This window comes from Eptatretus burgeri, chromosome 11 (assembly GCF_056783735.1).
Source record: "Eptatretus burgeri isolate ZD-2024b chromosome 11, Ebu_testis_v1, whole genome shotgun sequence".
NCBI lineage: Eukaryota > Metazoa > Chordata > Myxini > Myxiniformes > Myxinidae > Eptatretus > Eptatretus burgeri.
The window spans coordinates 38,400,542-38,416,935 of NC_140971.1; the positions used below are offsets into that span (position 1 = coordinate 38,400,542).

General features: G+C 44.8%; 1 protein-coding gene across 10 annotated transcripts in view; it reads left to right on the forward strand.

Moving 5' to 3' along the window:
- The first annotated feature begins 328 nt into the window (after positions 1 to 328).
- The window catches only part of LOC147016897 (adhesion G protein-coupled receptor L2-like), a 619,880-nt gene continuing 603,814 nt past the window's right edge, over positions 329 to 16,394 (forward strand). For 7 of the 10 annotated variants that reach the window (XM_085846063.1, XM_085846064.1, XM_085846061.1 and 4 more), the window contains exon 1: positions 329 to 802. The gene's annotated coding sequence lies outside the window, so the exon portion shown is untranslated. Of the gene's footprint in view, positions 803 to 1,990; positions 2,501 to 2,523; positions 3,272 to 16,394 lie in introns of those variants that run through there. The other 3 variants (XM_085846065.1, XM_085846068.1, XM_085846070.1) reach the window with 2 other exon arrangements.

Consider the following 16,394-nt stretch of genomic DNA (forward strand, 5'->3'; position numbering starts at 1 on the left):
GCCCGTTCCGGGATTTCCCTGCGTCTGCAAGCCGAGACGTGAAATCAGAGGAGCTTGGGGATGTGGGGGAGGGGGAGGGACATCTACAGACAAGAATACGTGCGGACAAGAGGCATAATGATGGGCAGAGTGAACGAGAGTGAGAGAAAGATTATAGGAAGTCAGATTATACGGGAAATGTAAAGAATGAGTAACATTTTCGGAGCGTGAGAATCAACGAACCAGAGATGGGGGAGGGGCCAGAAAGAGAGGGGAGGAGTCAGAAGGAGGGGGCGGGGACAGGAAAGGGGAGGGGACAGCGCGCAGGGGAGGGAGAGTGAAGAGAAAAAAAAACCCCGCTGAGGGGAGGGGGTGACCGTGCTGAGAGGAATTGTCGGTGCAGCCCCGCGGTGCGGCCGGCGAGCGGCGGCCGGGAGCTGCTCACGTTCCGTCCATCTCTCTCCTCTTTCCCTCTGTGTCCGCGACTCCATCTCGCCCACGCTCTCCTCGCTTCAACGTCCGAGCCGAAGTCTGAGGAAAAAAAAAAAAACGGGAACCACTTGCTGTGGAGAGAGAGAGAGACAGAGAGAGCCAGTTCGAGGCGGAAATCGGTGTGACGGGAGGTTCTTGTGAGCGGAGGTGCGAGTGAACGTTCAGTTATAGGGTTCCAGGGAGGTCGACACGGTGCTGCCTGAAGGCGAGAGAGAGAGAGAGAGTGAGGGTGCTGCGGAGACGGAGCGCGTCAGCGATCGAAGTCGAGACGTTTAAAACACCGCGCTTGCTCTCCGGACCAAGATCGAGGAGTGCGGACACAACGTGAAAGGTACATTTCGTTCACACGGACGGCTCAGGTGTGTGTGTGTGTGTGTGTGTGTGTGTGTGTGTGTGTGTGTGTGTGTGTGTGTGTGTGTGTGTGCGTGCGTGCGCGTGTGTGTGTGTGTGTGTGTGTGTGTGTGTGTGTGTGTGTGTGTGTGTGTGTGTGCGTGCGTGCGTGCGTGCGTGCAGAAAATGTGCAACACACAAACAGTATTAAGACAGCTCGGAAAACGTGCGATGTTGAAGCTTAAGATAGAGGATTCTCAATAATGAGAGAGAGAGAGAGAGAGAGAGAGAGAGAGAGAGAGAGAGAGAGAGAGAGAGAGAGAGAGAGAGAGAGAGAGAGACAGAGAGAGAGAGAGAGAGAGAGAGAGAGAGAGAGAGAGAGAGAGAGAGAGAGAGAGAGACAGAGACAGGACGCTCGGTATTATAAACGAGTGATGCTCAGAGCTCGGGAACTCGCGAGTTCGGAGCGATACAGAGACATGGATCGGCCATGTGTATGTATGCTCCGAGTAATAGAGCTAGAGACATCGGGAATGTGCGAGTCCGCAGGATGAGTGTGTGTGTGTGGAGTGTGTGTGTGCGTCCTAATAATCAGCTGGGCGCTGTCCATCATCGAGGTTTCGACCCTTTTAGCCCAACGCCTCAGCGAACGCGGGTCCACAACCTTTATTGGTCCGTCCGGAGGTCACGGGTGGAGGAAGCACCACACGTTCTGAGATTCGGGAATAAGCTTTACCTGGGCTCGTTTGTATTTTATTCACAGGGGACATCCCCAGGAAAATGCTCTGCGAAGGAAGAAATCGTCTCGACAAGGCAAATATTGAGGGAGCATTCCCGTTGCACGGGGAAAGGAGAAAATATTAAAATAAATAAATAAATAATTAACCCATTTTTTTTCTTTCTCCCGAGCATTACCAGAACTGTTGCGGTGGAACAGTTTGTAACTGATAATCTTGTGTAAACAATGGATTGGAGGAAGAACATAATGTGAGGCGAGGAAAAACGAGATGAAGAGGGAGAGGAGAGAGAGAAGAGAGAGGGAGAGGAGAGAGAGAAGAGAGAGGGAGAGGAGATAGAGGAGAGAGAGAAGAGAGAGAGAGAGAGAGAGAGAGAGAGAGAGAGAGAGAGAGAGAGAGAGAGAGAGAGAGAGAGAGAGAGAGAGAGAGAGAGAGAGAGAGAGAGAGAGAGAGAGAGAGAGAGAGAGGAGAAAAGAGAAAAGAAGAGAGTCATCATGTTTGTCCTTCGCTCGTCCTCGCTCCACATTTTTTGCAGCGCTTGGGTACATCTCTTCGCTCTGATGATGTCGCCGCCTTTCGTGCTACCCTCCTCTCATTGCCTCACCTCCACCCCTTCCTACTGTCCACCATGGTGGTTTGTTCAATCCAACCGATGATCTGTAGGGTTCCCAGTCCGAGTGACGTTGTCATCCAGTTTGGGCAGCGCGACACAGGTAATAGAAGGTAGCCATGTCATCAATTGGCTGAGCTGCAGACAGGGTGCAGGCTGTTTATGCTGCTTGCTGCGAGGTTGAATTGGTGTTGGATGGGGGACAACGGGTGCATCGTTTAAGCAAGGCGGGCACGTGATCATTTTCTCTGTAAACATTCATCTCATTCTGCAACGTGAGCGCTGCTTGCCTGAGATTCCTGACTGCGCCGCACAGGAAAGGAAGATTTCTACAAACGAGCAAGAGCTTCAGGTGAAATTAGAAGAGCGATGGAGGCAATGGATTGTAATACGAACAAACTGATGGACATGCAAAGTTAAACCGCATTTCTGCAACTGTGGGAGCAAGAATAAGAATACGATTAAAAGAAAAGAGAAAGCGACAGGGAATCTTTGCATGCATAAACTCCGCAAGGGGGGAGTGATTTTCTCTGGGGTAGAGGGGGTTGTGTTGGGGGCAATGAACTGGACAGGAGATGGCCTCTTGTGAAGAGATATATCTCAGAGAGAACAAGCACAGCACCGAAAGGGAGTAAGAGCTGCGGAAGGGCCTCTTGGTGCAAGAGGAGGAATGGTGGAATGACGGAGGTGTATACATGTGAATAGGACAGAAAGAACGCGAGACTGAGAGTGGGGATGGTTTATCGCGGTGGTTTTCGTGGAATCGACGTCGCGGTGAATCTCAACTACGTTCGAATTTACAGCCGAATTTACGAGCGATGGGAGAGAGCGGACGGATTGGGTTGCCATAAACCTAACCCTAACCCTGGGAGTGCGTTGGGGGAGGTGCGGTGTGAAGATGGGAAATAATTAAAAAAAACCTTCGAAACAACAACCTCCAACTGGATAGGGATTTGATGTAGAGAACACAATAAAGGTGGAAACCAAGCAGGTAAAATGGGAACGATTTGGATGTAGAGGGTTCATCATAACCTCCGTACATTAAAGTCGTTGAGGACGTTCGATGGGCTAAATCGTTCATTCGCCTTCCCTTCTCCATCGGGCTGGCAGGATGGCATTTGAGGTACGCGCACTCAACTCCTAACTGTCAGCCTGGATTTGAATCTTGGCCTAGCTATAAACTCCCATCCTGGTATTTTACATGCCTGATGATAATCGGTACGTGTGCCATCAATTGGATGGACTTTAAGCCGGAGGACCCGTCTACTTGTATCGGTTTGGTGGTCGTTAAAGACCACACGGTGTCCTTCGCGAAGAATAGGCGAGCTATTGCTGTCACGATGGAGCAAGTTACGAATTCCTGCCTGAATGCTCCGAAGGGGCACTGCATTTAGCGGCACAGCCTTGCTTCGGTAATGATGCGACCAGGTTGACTTCCGAATCAAATCCTGGCACAATGTGCATTTGCTAACGACAACCTCTCCAATGCATGTTCACTTTGTCAATGATGTTGAGCTCATTTCAATTTTGCTCTGCATGTCATACGAACGTGTTGCAGTTTGCTGGTTGTGTAGCCAGCAACATCACTTTGTCTAAGACATGGCATCATTCTCCCTGGTATCCATCTTAAACAGAAACCTACAAACTCTTCAAAAATATCATTTTTCAAATACTCTCGGGTTAAACGGGCAATAGCTGTCGAATCGTGATCCAGTTTGAATACAACTCTTAGTCGTGACCAGTATGTAGTCCGGGTCAATCTCGATGACTTGTCTTGACTACCATTGTTGAGCCCACTGAAGGACAAAGGCATAAACATTTTCCATTCAGTTAATTTCAATAGAATTTGTGGTTGTTGGGACCCCGGTAGATTTTTCGATTTCAATTCTCCATCTGATCTTCGGTCAACCTCTGCTGATACCAGGGCCTTCTTTTTGTACGTTACCGGTTTGGTATTCTTATTGTCCACCGGTTGTCCGTTCTTGTCGCGACGTGTCCAGCCAAGTTCCACTTCAATTTTTGTCCGTAGCTTTTGTGCCGCCTTCAAAAATCTGGAAAATGTTGCAACATATTTGCTATTTCTTGGTACAAGGTTGTCTGTCAGCTACCACCTCCTGTCAGTACCTCTCATCATGTCAAACCGCATTATTTTTTTCCTCCCTCTTTGACATCCTGCTCCTTACCCTCCCCCGACTTCTACTCTTATTCTTCACTCCTCGCCCCCCTCGTTTTTCAGCTGTTGACTCAGCTGCTTAGGTTGCCGTCTTGCTGCAGAATTTATGAAGATGACCCGGGCAAATGAAGACAGAGCCGCAACCATAATGTTTATATGAAGTGAAAATGTGGCATCACAGTCTTGATTGGGGTGATTGAACGGGAGAGAAAATATGCAAAGGAAGATCACGAGAGATGGTGGTCGGAGGAAAAATATATCAAGGCAGTGTTAGGAAGACGACCGAGGCAAGAGCGTCTCACAAAGGAAGCAGAAGATCGGGGAATGGGAGAGCTTATGGAATCTGGGGCATTGAAAGGGTGACATTTGTATTGAGAGAAGGGTGTTAAAACACGAATGAGAGACTGAATGCAATGAGCTTGAGGCAGATGGTAAGCTGCAGTTGAGGAGAGAAAAACATGTTCCTGCATTACACAGAAACACCGAGCTTGGCTGATGACATCACGGTGAACAGCACTCAGAGCATACATTTACATGCACGGTGTTTGAGTGGGTTTTGCTGGTGAATGAAACTTAATGTGTATTCTACTGTCATTCAAGTTGGATTTATGTCCAAGGAAGATTAGCATACTTCTGAATGTGTGGTCTGTAAATCAATGGATATTTTTACACTTCAGACAAGACAGGCAGGATAGCCTCGGCCCTCGAGGTGTGTGCACTCTCGCCTTCGAGCTGTCTGTCCTGCCTGGGTTTGAACCTGAACTCAGCTATCAGCTGTCACCCTGATGTTTCACATGAAGGGTGATGCATCAATTTGTGCACCTTCCATCGGATGGACAATAAGCTGGCTGTCCAATCTGTGTGCCGGATGTTAAAGATCCCGTGCTGACTTTCGGGGTGAAGAGGCGAGCTATCGCCCATATGCAAAACAAATGCTGTATTCTTGCTTCGATGTGCAGGGGCTACATGAACGTCTTACAAGACGTATCAGCAACATCGCCATATGTCAGTCATGATGCAATCAGCGAGCTGAATCTTGTAGGTGGGGTGGGGGAGGAAAACGAGGGGAGGGGGGTTGTGGAGGATGGGAAGACAGTGGGGATAATTTTGTATTGTGCTTTTTCTGACAGCATAAGTCTGGTCCTCAGCAAGATATCCTGTTGACCATTCAATACATAATTACTGACCACTGAATGAGTGCAATCGTCTTCATTTTTTTAATCAAAATTAAATCCAGAATCTCTTGTAATGGTAATTTTTTTTGCTGCATTCATTGATTGAGCTGGATATTCAAACGAGGGGTGGGGGGATCAAAAGAATTGTTCCTGTTTTTGAGGTTCATAGCCAAGTCCATGACCTTCAAAGCATTGGAATTTGGGAAGCCCAGCCATCACTGAGAAAAAACAAATTGTGACTGCCTCGATTTAAAAAAAATACAAAATCTACGCAGACACCTGTGCTGGGTCTTCACTGGCGAAGAACCATTCATTCACGACTGGGGGAACAACTTTTTGACGATGGTTTGCTGTTTTATTTTGCAAGGTTATTAAAGTTACAAGATAGTCAATCAAACCCATTAATTGCAATAGAATGGTTGAAAGCCCAAATAAGGTACACATGGTGCTAATCTGAATGCGATTAGTAATTGTAGTCCTCCTGCGCCTTCAGTTGCGTAACCTGTTTCAGAGTGGTGATTGTCCGTGATTGCTTCCAACCTAGAAAGGTTTCTCGACTAGTCGTGACAATGCCCCGGGGCTCCGTAAAGAGTGTGGGCCTCGGATTATGAATATCATTTTAGTTTTAGTGTGCAGTCAAATGCTGTGGGGCTGCCTTTTGCAGCCACATAATCAATGCTGTAGGTTAACTTTTTTGTATTGTAAATCACCTGCTTTTAGCGAAGACCTGTATCTAGCAACCACATTCATTTTGGCAGAAGGGGCCACCCGAGGCGTAACGTATTGAACCGTGAATACCGGGATTGTTTACTTGGGTTTGATTTAGACCCATATTTTACTGGACTCCGACTTCGATTAAAACTATGAATTCACTCCATTGAAATCCCATGTCGAAGGTTTTGCTTGTGGAATTCAAAAAAATATCCTTACGATAAAACATAACAACGACCTACTTTAAGGCTACTGCCACTATCATATTTCAAGCATTTGGCCCACACTTCCCTGACCTCTGAACCTTCTCCTACCAGCTCTCGTCTCCAAAAAGACTGTTTAAATCATTGAGGCATACGTCACCTTGCTGGTGTTTGTAATGAATAGACTGTTGTATTTGGTTGCTCTTTTAACCTTTTTGATGTTTCAGTTGTGATTGCTCTGTTGTCTCCTGTGTTGAGATTGGTAATTAAATGGGAAATCGTATCCCTTAATTTAATTGAGTGTCATGTTTTGTCCATTGTTTATCTGAGAAGTAGAGGCTAGCAGGATAGCGTAATAGTAGGTTCGCACACTTACCTTTGAGTTCCCTAGCCTTGGTTCGTCCCTTGTCTCAGCTATAAAATGCTATCCTGATATCACGTGCAGGATGATGCACCAATGTGTGCGGCACACATCCGAGGGATTTTAAACTGGAGAAACCGTCTGCCAGCACTGGACGTTAAAGTTCCCGTGGTGTCTTTCGTGAAGAGCAGGCGAGGTATTGCCGGCACCCTTAACAAATTACAAATTCCTGCTCGAACGTTAGGCCTGGCCAGCCGGTTCCAGCAAGACTTGCACCATAATCGTTCCTCCTGGCCAATTCCATGAAATGAGAATAATTGGAGCTGTTCAAGAAGTTTATCTGAGAAGTGTTAAACAATAATGATAAAAAATAACATGGAAACATTTTCATTGGTTTGAAGAAAATGTTTAGATTCAAATCACAAACATCCAAAAAAACAGTCGTCTTACAAGTATGGCAGCTTTTTAAATGTCGAAGGTTCATATAAATTACAGTGTTTGGAGCGGTGAGTGGAGGGGAGGGGGGGGAGGGAGAGGTCAGAGTGGGGAGCTGTAGATGAATTACAAGACAGCACATATTTAGTTGTGATGCTTATCCCACTCTTCCCTCCAGGGCTTCAAGCAGGCAGTGCACTGCCATCGCATGTCATCTCCCATCCTTATCCACAGTCTCTATTACCCCCATTAACCCTTCCTAACCAAACTCCCTTATTTGTGAGGTGCTGTATTTCCTCCTCCTCCTCCTCTCTCTCTCTCTCTCTCTCTCTCTCTCTCTCTCTCTCTCTCTCTCTCTCTCTCTCCCTCTCTCTCTCTCTCTCTCTCTCTCTCTCTCTCTCTCTCTCTCTCTCTCTCTCTCTCTCACTGTCTGTCTCTCTCTCTCTCTCTCTCTCTCTCTCTCTCTCTCTCTCTCTCTCTCTCTCTCTCTCTCTCTCTCTCACTCTCTCTCTCACTCTCTCTCTCACTCTCTCTCACACTCTCTCACACTCTCTCACACTCTCTCACACTCTCTCACACTCTCTCACACTCTCTCACACTCTCTCACACTCTCTCACACTCTCTCACACTCTCTCACACTCTCTCACACTCTCTCACACTCTCTCACACTCTCTCACACTCTCTCACACTCTCTCACACTCTCTCACACTCTCTCACACTCTCTCACACTCTCTCACACTCTCTCACACTCTCTCACACTCTCTCACACTCTCTCACACTCTCTCACACTCTCTCTCTCTCTCTCTCTCTCTCTCTCTCTCTCTCTTTTTCTGTTTGTTCATTCCCTTGTTTATTCTGCACAAGAAGTGACCCACTGCCCTTGTGTCAGGTCGTCGTTGCTCTTCCATGAGCCTCAAAGTTGTAAAGAAACAAAAGATGCAAGCTACATATATATTAATGGCCCCTAGACCTATTGATGTCACCTCATGGGATACAATCAGGGTCAGTTTTTTTCAATATGGCGGGTGTTAGACTTGTTTTATGAGGAGAGAGACATCAATGGTTTTCTTTTACCACGTTCCGTGATTGCCGACAAACAGCCAGGTGATCATCAAAACAACAGAAAACAAAAAAAAATGTGCAATTTTGCTGTCACTTCTTAAGCAGTATAAGGTGGTCATTCTTGTTGTTCATAGTCAATCTTGTGAATTTCCATGTTCTTGGGAAATAATAGTTCCTTAAAGTTATCATCATTTAATAGCAGGTGAAAACGTAAATAGTACATTGCAATTTCTAACAAGGAACTTAAGTCTGGATTATAGTTTTTAACTAACGCAAGCGCGACATGACATCATTGATTTCCACTTTCTTGCAAAATTGCAATAAATACTTTTTTTCTACGGTGCAGAAAGTTCATTAAGGAGCTTGTATTACTGACTGTACATCACATGTAAGACGAGGATATTAGGAGGTATTTGTGTGCCCTTTACATTAATTACAAGGACGCTATCACAGTGAATGCGATAGGTATGCAATATCTTTTTTAAACCTACCTTGAGTGGCTGTTAAAAAAAATATTGTAGCCTAAGGGTGGCCCTTGCAAATTCCAAATCAAGGGTACAAGTCAAACTGATGATTGACTACTTTGCTGTGTCGGAACCCTTTCTGATTTGTAACTATTATATTCTGCCGATGAACCCATAATGTCTATTTGTAAGAAATATACTTTCTTCTGTACAACGGTGGTAAGATCGCTTCTTGTTTTTGTGGTTATATATTTTTTTCCAAATAGGTTTTCTAGAATCGGCAAAAAATGGTTTTATAAAAGGCTGTTTTAATTTCTAATTTTTTTTATTTATTGTCACTTCACTTTGGCTGTTTCTCTTTCAATTTCTGTAAAGTTATCCAACTGCCACTTAAAATATGCTTCTGCGAATCTTTTGATTCCCTTATGTGTGTCTGTCTGTTCCAATCTACGATCCCTTTTAAACTAAAGCCTTATTTGACATTCCCATCTGAACCAATGGCTCGTTATGTCTGGAATGCAGGTTCAAATCCCTTATATTCGATGCTCATTGCAAGCCTTTAGCTACGGTTTTGAAATAGGCTGTCTCACTTGAGGCCAGGGGTCTTGAGGTCCACCTAGGTCCCCAGTGGCATCCATGGGCAGCACCCTGGTTCGGGTTATTTCTGGTGTAATTTAGCACAAGAAAAGAAAATGCAACAATTGTAAGACATGCTATTAAAACATTGGTATGAGCTAACATTTATTTCTGTAACATCAGTACAGATCAGAAGCAAACAGATGAATTCGTTATGCAGTCCCACTGTTGTCATTCCCACTCCTTCCTCGACGCCCCAAATCCATGACCTTAAGTCCATGAACTGATCGATTGAGCATTTCCACATTATCACTGTGATCTCAAAGCTATCAGACAGGACAACTTATTGATGCACTCTTCACCACCACCTCACCAATTTTGTCCGAGCACAAACTTTTCATCTCCCAAAATTTGGGGAAAATCCATACAAGATTCAATGCATGTATATTGTGGACATTTTGGATATTGGCAAGACTGGGAGGTAGCTGTCGTCGTGAAATTGGGTAAATAAGAAAGATTGGGTTAATATCACAGACAATGAATATATTGAACAATTGACCTGATGGGGTATGAATGAAACAGTCATGATGGGCCAAATGACCTCCTCCTGTGTCCAAGTTTCTTGTATTTGCTTGTACTTCCTTGTATAAAATAAGCATCTCTCGATATATATCTACAAGTGAAAAATGCATGAATGCTAGGTGTAGAATGAAACTGAGACCCACATAATGAAAATTAAATCCCTCTGGAAGTGGTCTGGGGGAAAGGAGGAGAGGGGTGCAAATTTCCTGTGCCTGTGGATACTAATACCCCCTCCCTCCGGCAGGTGTCAGTAAACATCGTGCACAAGGGATTTATTTGTGCCCATGACCTAGCCCTGGGTACCCTGAGCACGTATGGAAATATGAGCGAAATTGGCCAAATAGTTTTCGATCGATTATATGAGGTTCAGACACATACAAATAATTACCGAATTTTCGGAAAATATATTTAAGATAATGAAGTTTCTGAAGTTCAGAAATAACTATTTTTTTAGGAGAAACATCATGACATCTGATCGAGCTGTTTGTTGGAAAAAAAAAAAAAGACTGAAAAACGTTGTTATTTTAAAGGATGCTATTGAACATGGAAACTGGTGAAAACAAATTAAACTAGAACAGCACTCGGTAGAGTGCACACCTCCACCAGGCTGAACAGTTTACATTTTGTATCCCACTAATGGGCCGGATCTGGATCTGGACCTGAACCAAAATCTAATCGGCTTGCTCGTGTCACTTACTCAACTTATCCACCCAGTTTTGTCATAATTTGTCCATAACTTTTTGAAATATCATGCAATGTATCGTTTTTGATCCCATCTCTCAATAGTGAAGAATCACTTTAAAAATTTTAAAATTCTTGTATCCAGATGCGGATTCGGATCTTCACCAAAATCAAATCAATGTGTCCTTGTCATATACTCAGTCTGTTAACCAAGTTTCATCCAAATCCGTCAACAAGTTTTTGAGATATTCTGCTTTCAGACAAACAGACACGGGGTGTAAATTCAGTAGGGGTGAAACATAACCTCCGTCCATCTTCGGTGATGGAGGTAATAAAACGTTACTCAGTAGTCCAGACCAAAAACAGAAACATTTTCAAAAAGTAAAAATAAATGACTTTCTTGACTCAATTAAATCGAGCATGAACCTGAAATTTGTAGTGCCTGTTGTTGCTCAAATACTGCTTTCTCTCAGACTCTTACACATGTTGCAGAACACGTGCATCAAATTCCAACCATGGATGTACTCATACTTTAAGCCATCTTTTGAAGAATTTTGTCATCTGCTTTTGTCGTTCATGCTCGAGGACGTGGCTCATCATAAAGATCTTCATCAGTCTGTACAAACTGTGTGTTCGATGCATCAGGTGATAAACTGACCTGACGTTGGTTCAATATCAAACGTGGAGGTGGGTTACTGGAAACTTTCTTTAAAAAAGAAAACTAAAATTTTTTTTTAATCCAGCTCCCTCCATCACACAGCAAATTGCTCCATTTTTGTACAGGATCAAAAGCTCTTGGAAGAGTTGCAAAATAAATCATGACCACACACACAGACGAATACATGAGGCACACTGAACTTTTACTTCAGACAAGCACAGGCATTGAGCTTCGAAGAAGTGACATAACATCTTGGGACACTCTTGGTATGGGTGGGATGTCACTTTTCTGTCAATGAGGCAATGATGAATTTCCTCCTCCTCATGGTTGCCAACCTAACAGGGTTTATCCATGCTGTATCATTTTAAATGTTGATCGTCTAGCAAAGAAGCAGCACACACCATAAAAGTCTTTGGTATGACTCGGTTATGGTCAGAATTGAGCAAGCTCCCAGACTCAGAGTGGTCGTTCTAACCGTTGTACCATGACTTTAAATTTCCCGCTTCAGACAGTAAGTTCTCATTTTGATTGGCGCCAGCATACGGCTCATTCCCATATCATTACCTATTATTCATTCCCACTACTTCACATGGTTATTTCGATGCCACCATTTTCACGAGCTGGGACTCATCCGCCCAAAACTATGTATGGTGACAGTCAGTCTGATGTCCATACTCGGATGCCATTTGGAAATGATCGAATAAGCTGAAAATTCACCGAAGCAGACTAGATAGTGATAGGATGGAAGAATTGAATAGACAGTAGTAGGTCTCGCCGCCATAGCCTGAGCCTGAGAGTAAAGAAGAGGAGAGTGGTGGACAGTAACAAGGCAGGGGTCTTTCAGTCAGAGACTAGTTGATGCATGAGATGGTCTCCCTAGAAAGGTAGTTGCAACAGAAATAGTAGATAAGTTTAAATTGGAATTAGATAGATACTCAGAACTATTGGAGATAGAGGGGTTCAGGGATATTTGTAGGTATTGTGTGCGTGTGTATCTGGTGTTGATGTAGTGCAGGCATGATGGGCTGAATGGCCTCCTGTGTCAAAGTTTCTTGTATATCCTTGTAAACTTTGAAAATGCAACAGCTTCTGCCTTTGTGGCATTATTTTGTAGGTTATTGAAGTACAGCGCTTTCACACGACTTTTGGATATCTTGAAAGATTTATTGTGTAATTTATATCAAAACAAATCCAGGAACATCAAATAAGATTAATTTTTCTTTGTCCACCTCGTTTTAGTTTTTAGGTTGTCTCCTTCGGAAAACAGCTGTGTCATTATATAATAGGCCGTCTCAAAGACAGCTAGACATATTGCTAATTAAAAACCCAGTTCACTGTCTACTAATGTTCGTGTATGTTATGCTAAAGTACACTGATGTTTCTTAATACCATGAAATACTGGACAAGGAACTTTGACACAGGAGGAGGTCATTTAGCCCATTATGTATGTGTTCTATCCACATCCTATAAAGTCAAACAATCAGTTTATTTACTCAATTTCACTCATGGCATGGAAGGGGAGAGGGGTATTTTAAGAACAATCTTTAGGCGCAGGAACATGAACAGGGTGCTTTATTTGGGGAGTGAGGACACATGAAGAGTGTCGTCTGGTGAGGAATGAACAAACACCGCCAGCACATTCATCTTTTGACTAGACCCTCTCACAGACATCACAGTCGTTAGACATGTATAATCACTGCACATTCATGTCTTTGTCTTGCATGTGAGTTATATCCAAGCTCTAAAATGAAGCTTAGATGAATTAAAAAAATGTATTTGTTTAAAAATATTCTTTTTCACTTTTTCTCAAACTGTTCCAATCACGTTTTCTTCTCTCTTTTAACTTTCCTTTCATGGTCATGTTTTTGTTTATGTGCACCCACGTAATCTTTAAATTGGCGTTATTTCCAGGAGCTGATAATAAAGAACTCGAAGTAATGCCAAATCCAAAGAGCTTGTAGAGTATCATTGCTTTAATCATAGTAGCAGTGACACCATTCGGATAAAACCTTGAGACATTGTCTGGCTCCAAAAACAGATCTGAACGTTTCCATGATTTCTTTTTAATGAGCCCACTGCTCTGCCATGACAACGAGAAAGAGATGGAGACCATCATGCTTTTCTTCCAACTGCTCACAATCCACTTCTTTTTGGACATGTGTTTATTCCTAAAGCCTGAAACTGTGATGAGTTTCAGTAGGATGGCTGATGTTTACTGTCTATTTCTGGTTGTCTTCATTTTATACTTTCATCTTTGCCTGTCATGATCAAGCAATAACTGTAGGCCTGTTTCATTTGCTTTGGTGAGTCTTTATATTGTGGATATATATATATATATATATATATATATATATATATATATATATATATATATATATATATTGTTACGAATTTTGCCCGCCCGGCGTGCGATCAGCCACGTAACTTGAATCACGACGCGTCGCCCACCGGAACGGATAATTCAGTCGTGACCCTCTTGGAACTATCGCCAAGGAGCTAGTCACGGGTGGGGGTTTAACCTGACCACAACCCAGTCCGCATTCTACCCACACGAAATAGGGTGAATCGCCGAAAGTCGATATACCTAAGTACTCGCACGGGTAACCTACCGAGGGGTTGTACTACGCCACAGGTCGACTCCGGACACGAACCGCTTAAGCGGCTCGTTCCGTACTACAGGGATAACCGAGCGGAGTTATCGTCGACCTTGATGGTTCAGATTAGTTACCGGGTGTTTTAAACCCACTATCAATCCCTTACGTGATGCAAGATGGAGATTCAACAAAGGAAAGGACGAAGCGAAACGGGGGAACAGTTCAACAAGCAAGCACTTTTATTTCACACACGTAAGCAGGCAAACAGGAACAAAAGCAGGCAAATAGGAACAAAGGAAAGCACTACGACCGAATAAAAGGCAATTATTTCCAGCACAGTCACTTATACAGGTTTTACTTTGCAAGACTTGTGCCACAAACACGCATACAAAAGCCCGAAAAAAAAGAAGTGACTTCCCTAATGGACCGTCGAGTCCTCCTCTCCTACTGCCGTCAGCGCGGTCGCGCCTGGTTCCGGCCTCCCACACAGCTGGCGAACCCTCTCCAGCACCCCTCGTCCGGACGCGCAGGTCCAACACAGGCCGCACTGCGGCGCCTCCCGTCTGCATCTCCACCATCAAGCCGCGCCGGGCCACAAGCGCAGGAACGAGAGAGAAGGAAGGGAGTGCTTTGGAGAGCGAGACCCAAGGAGAGAGACCGAGCCTTTTTGGAGAGAGAGCTGGTGCCTTTTTCGGAGAGAGCTACAGCCAACATGAGCCACGATCAGAGAGAGTGAGCCTCGCGTCCGTTTGCCTTTTGTAAGGTGGGGCTCCACCCTTCACCGTGCGGGGCTCCGCCCCGTTCGTGGCTCCACCTCCCTTTGAGGCGTTTCCAGAAGGTTCTCAAAGGGGGGCGTGCCCCCATTCCGCCCGCCCAATGGGGAGGGAGCTGCCCTGCCCCCCCTTCCCGTGCCAGCCTTGGCACCGCAGAGGGGTGCGCAAATCCGCGCACTAGCGCAGGTTTCTTTTTTGCCGTTGGTTGGTTTGAGGTTGTTGGATTCAAAATAACGATAGAGAAAAGAAAAATGGCTAACTCAAAGCGTCGCAGCCCGGATGAATCACACATATTCCCCCTAAATAACAGGTGTGGACTAACTACACATGAACTTAGCGTCATAACTTATCTAAGGACCCTTTATGGCAGGGGTCAGGAACGTGTGGCTCGCGAGCCAGGTGTGGCTCTTTTGATGATTGCATCTGGCTCGCAGATAAAATTGGAGTTTGAAACTTTGAAAGCCCAATATTTCTCACGGAAACTTTACCTTCAGTTTGAATGGTGTTGTGCTTCATTCACGTGCAGGGCTGAACTTGGCAGAAGGAGAGAAGAAAAAACGCCTCCGAGTTGGCTGAAGCGGTTTTTGTTTCGTCCAGTCATGCGGCCGAGGCGACTAGTGATTTCGGTTCCTCCAATGACGTGCCGCCGCCGAGACGCGTAGCGGAATTCATCTCAACCAATCACGCGCCACCGCTGAGGCGACAGCATCCCAGAGTCGGCCGGCCGCGCCGCACCTCTCGAGTGCATAAGCCTGTGTGCAGGCCAGCCAGACTCACTATTTGCCAAGCCTCAGTTGGGTCAACATCTCCCAATCTCTCATTTTCTCAAAGCTAACCTTTCGATGAAGAAGATGGCGAAAATAAAAAAGATGAGGAGTATCGTACATTTCAGGACGAATGGGCCGAATAATTCACCTTTGTGGAGAGAGCAGGTTCTGTGGTGTGTCTAATTTGCAATGACAAAATTGCATCGATGAAACGGTCGAATATAAAGCGGAACTTCGACACGCGCCATGCTACCTTTGCATCAAAATCCCCTGCGGGAGCAGCAGAAAGAAAGCGTGCCAAGAGCTACTGAGCAGGGTGCAAGCCAGCCAGCAGCAACTCCGCGTATGGACCCGGCAAGGTGACTATAATTCCGCTCGCTTTGCTGGATCTTTAGCAATAGTGAGTAACGGAAAACCATTCAGAGATGGCGAGGATGCTAAAACGTTCATGCTGGATGTAGCCAATGAACTTTTTGATGATCTTCCGAACAAAGACAAGATAATCAAACGGATACAAGACATGCCTCGGTCGGCAAGAGCTGTTCATGATCGTACCATCATGATGGCAAACCAAGTGGAGGAAACGCAAGTGAAGGACATAAATACAGCGCCGTTCTTTTCCCTGGCTTTGGATGAGTCAACAGACGTAAGCCATTTGTCGCAGTTCAGTGTGATTGCAAGATATGCTGCTGGTGATGCACTGCGCGAAGAAAGTCTTGCTGTTCTGTCAATAAAAGGGTCCACAAGAGGTGAGTATTTATTCAAGTCTTTCATGGAGTTCGCTCAAGAAAAAAATCTACGAATGGATAAACTTATCTCAGTGTGTACTGATGGTGCTCCGTGTATGGTGGGGAAAAACAAAGGATTTGTGGCGCTTCTCCATGAACATGAAAATAGACCCTTCTTAAGTTTCCATTGCATTCTACACCAGGAGGCACTTTGTGCTCAGATGTGTGATGGGCAGCTTGGCGAAGTGATGTCGCTGGTCATTCGTGTGATCAATTTTATTGTTGCCCGAGCCTTAAATGGTC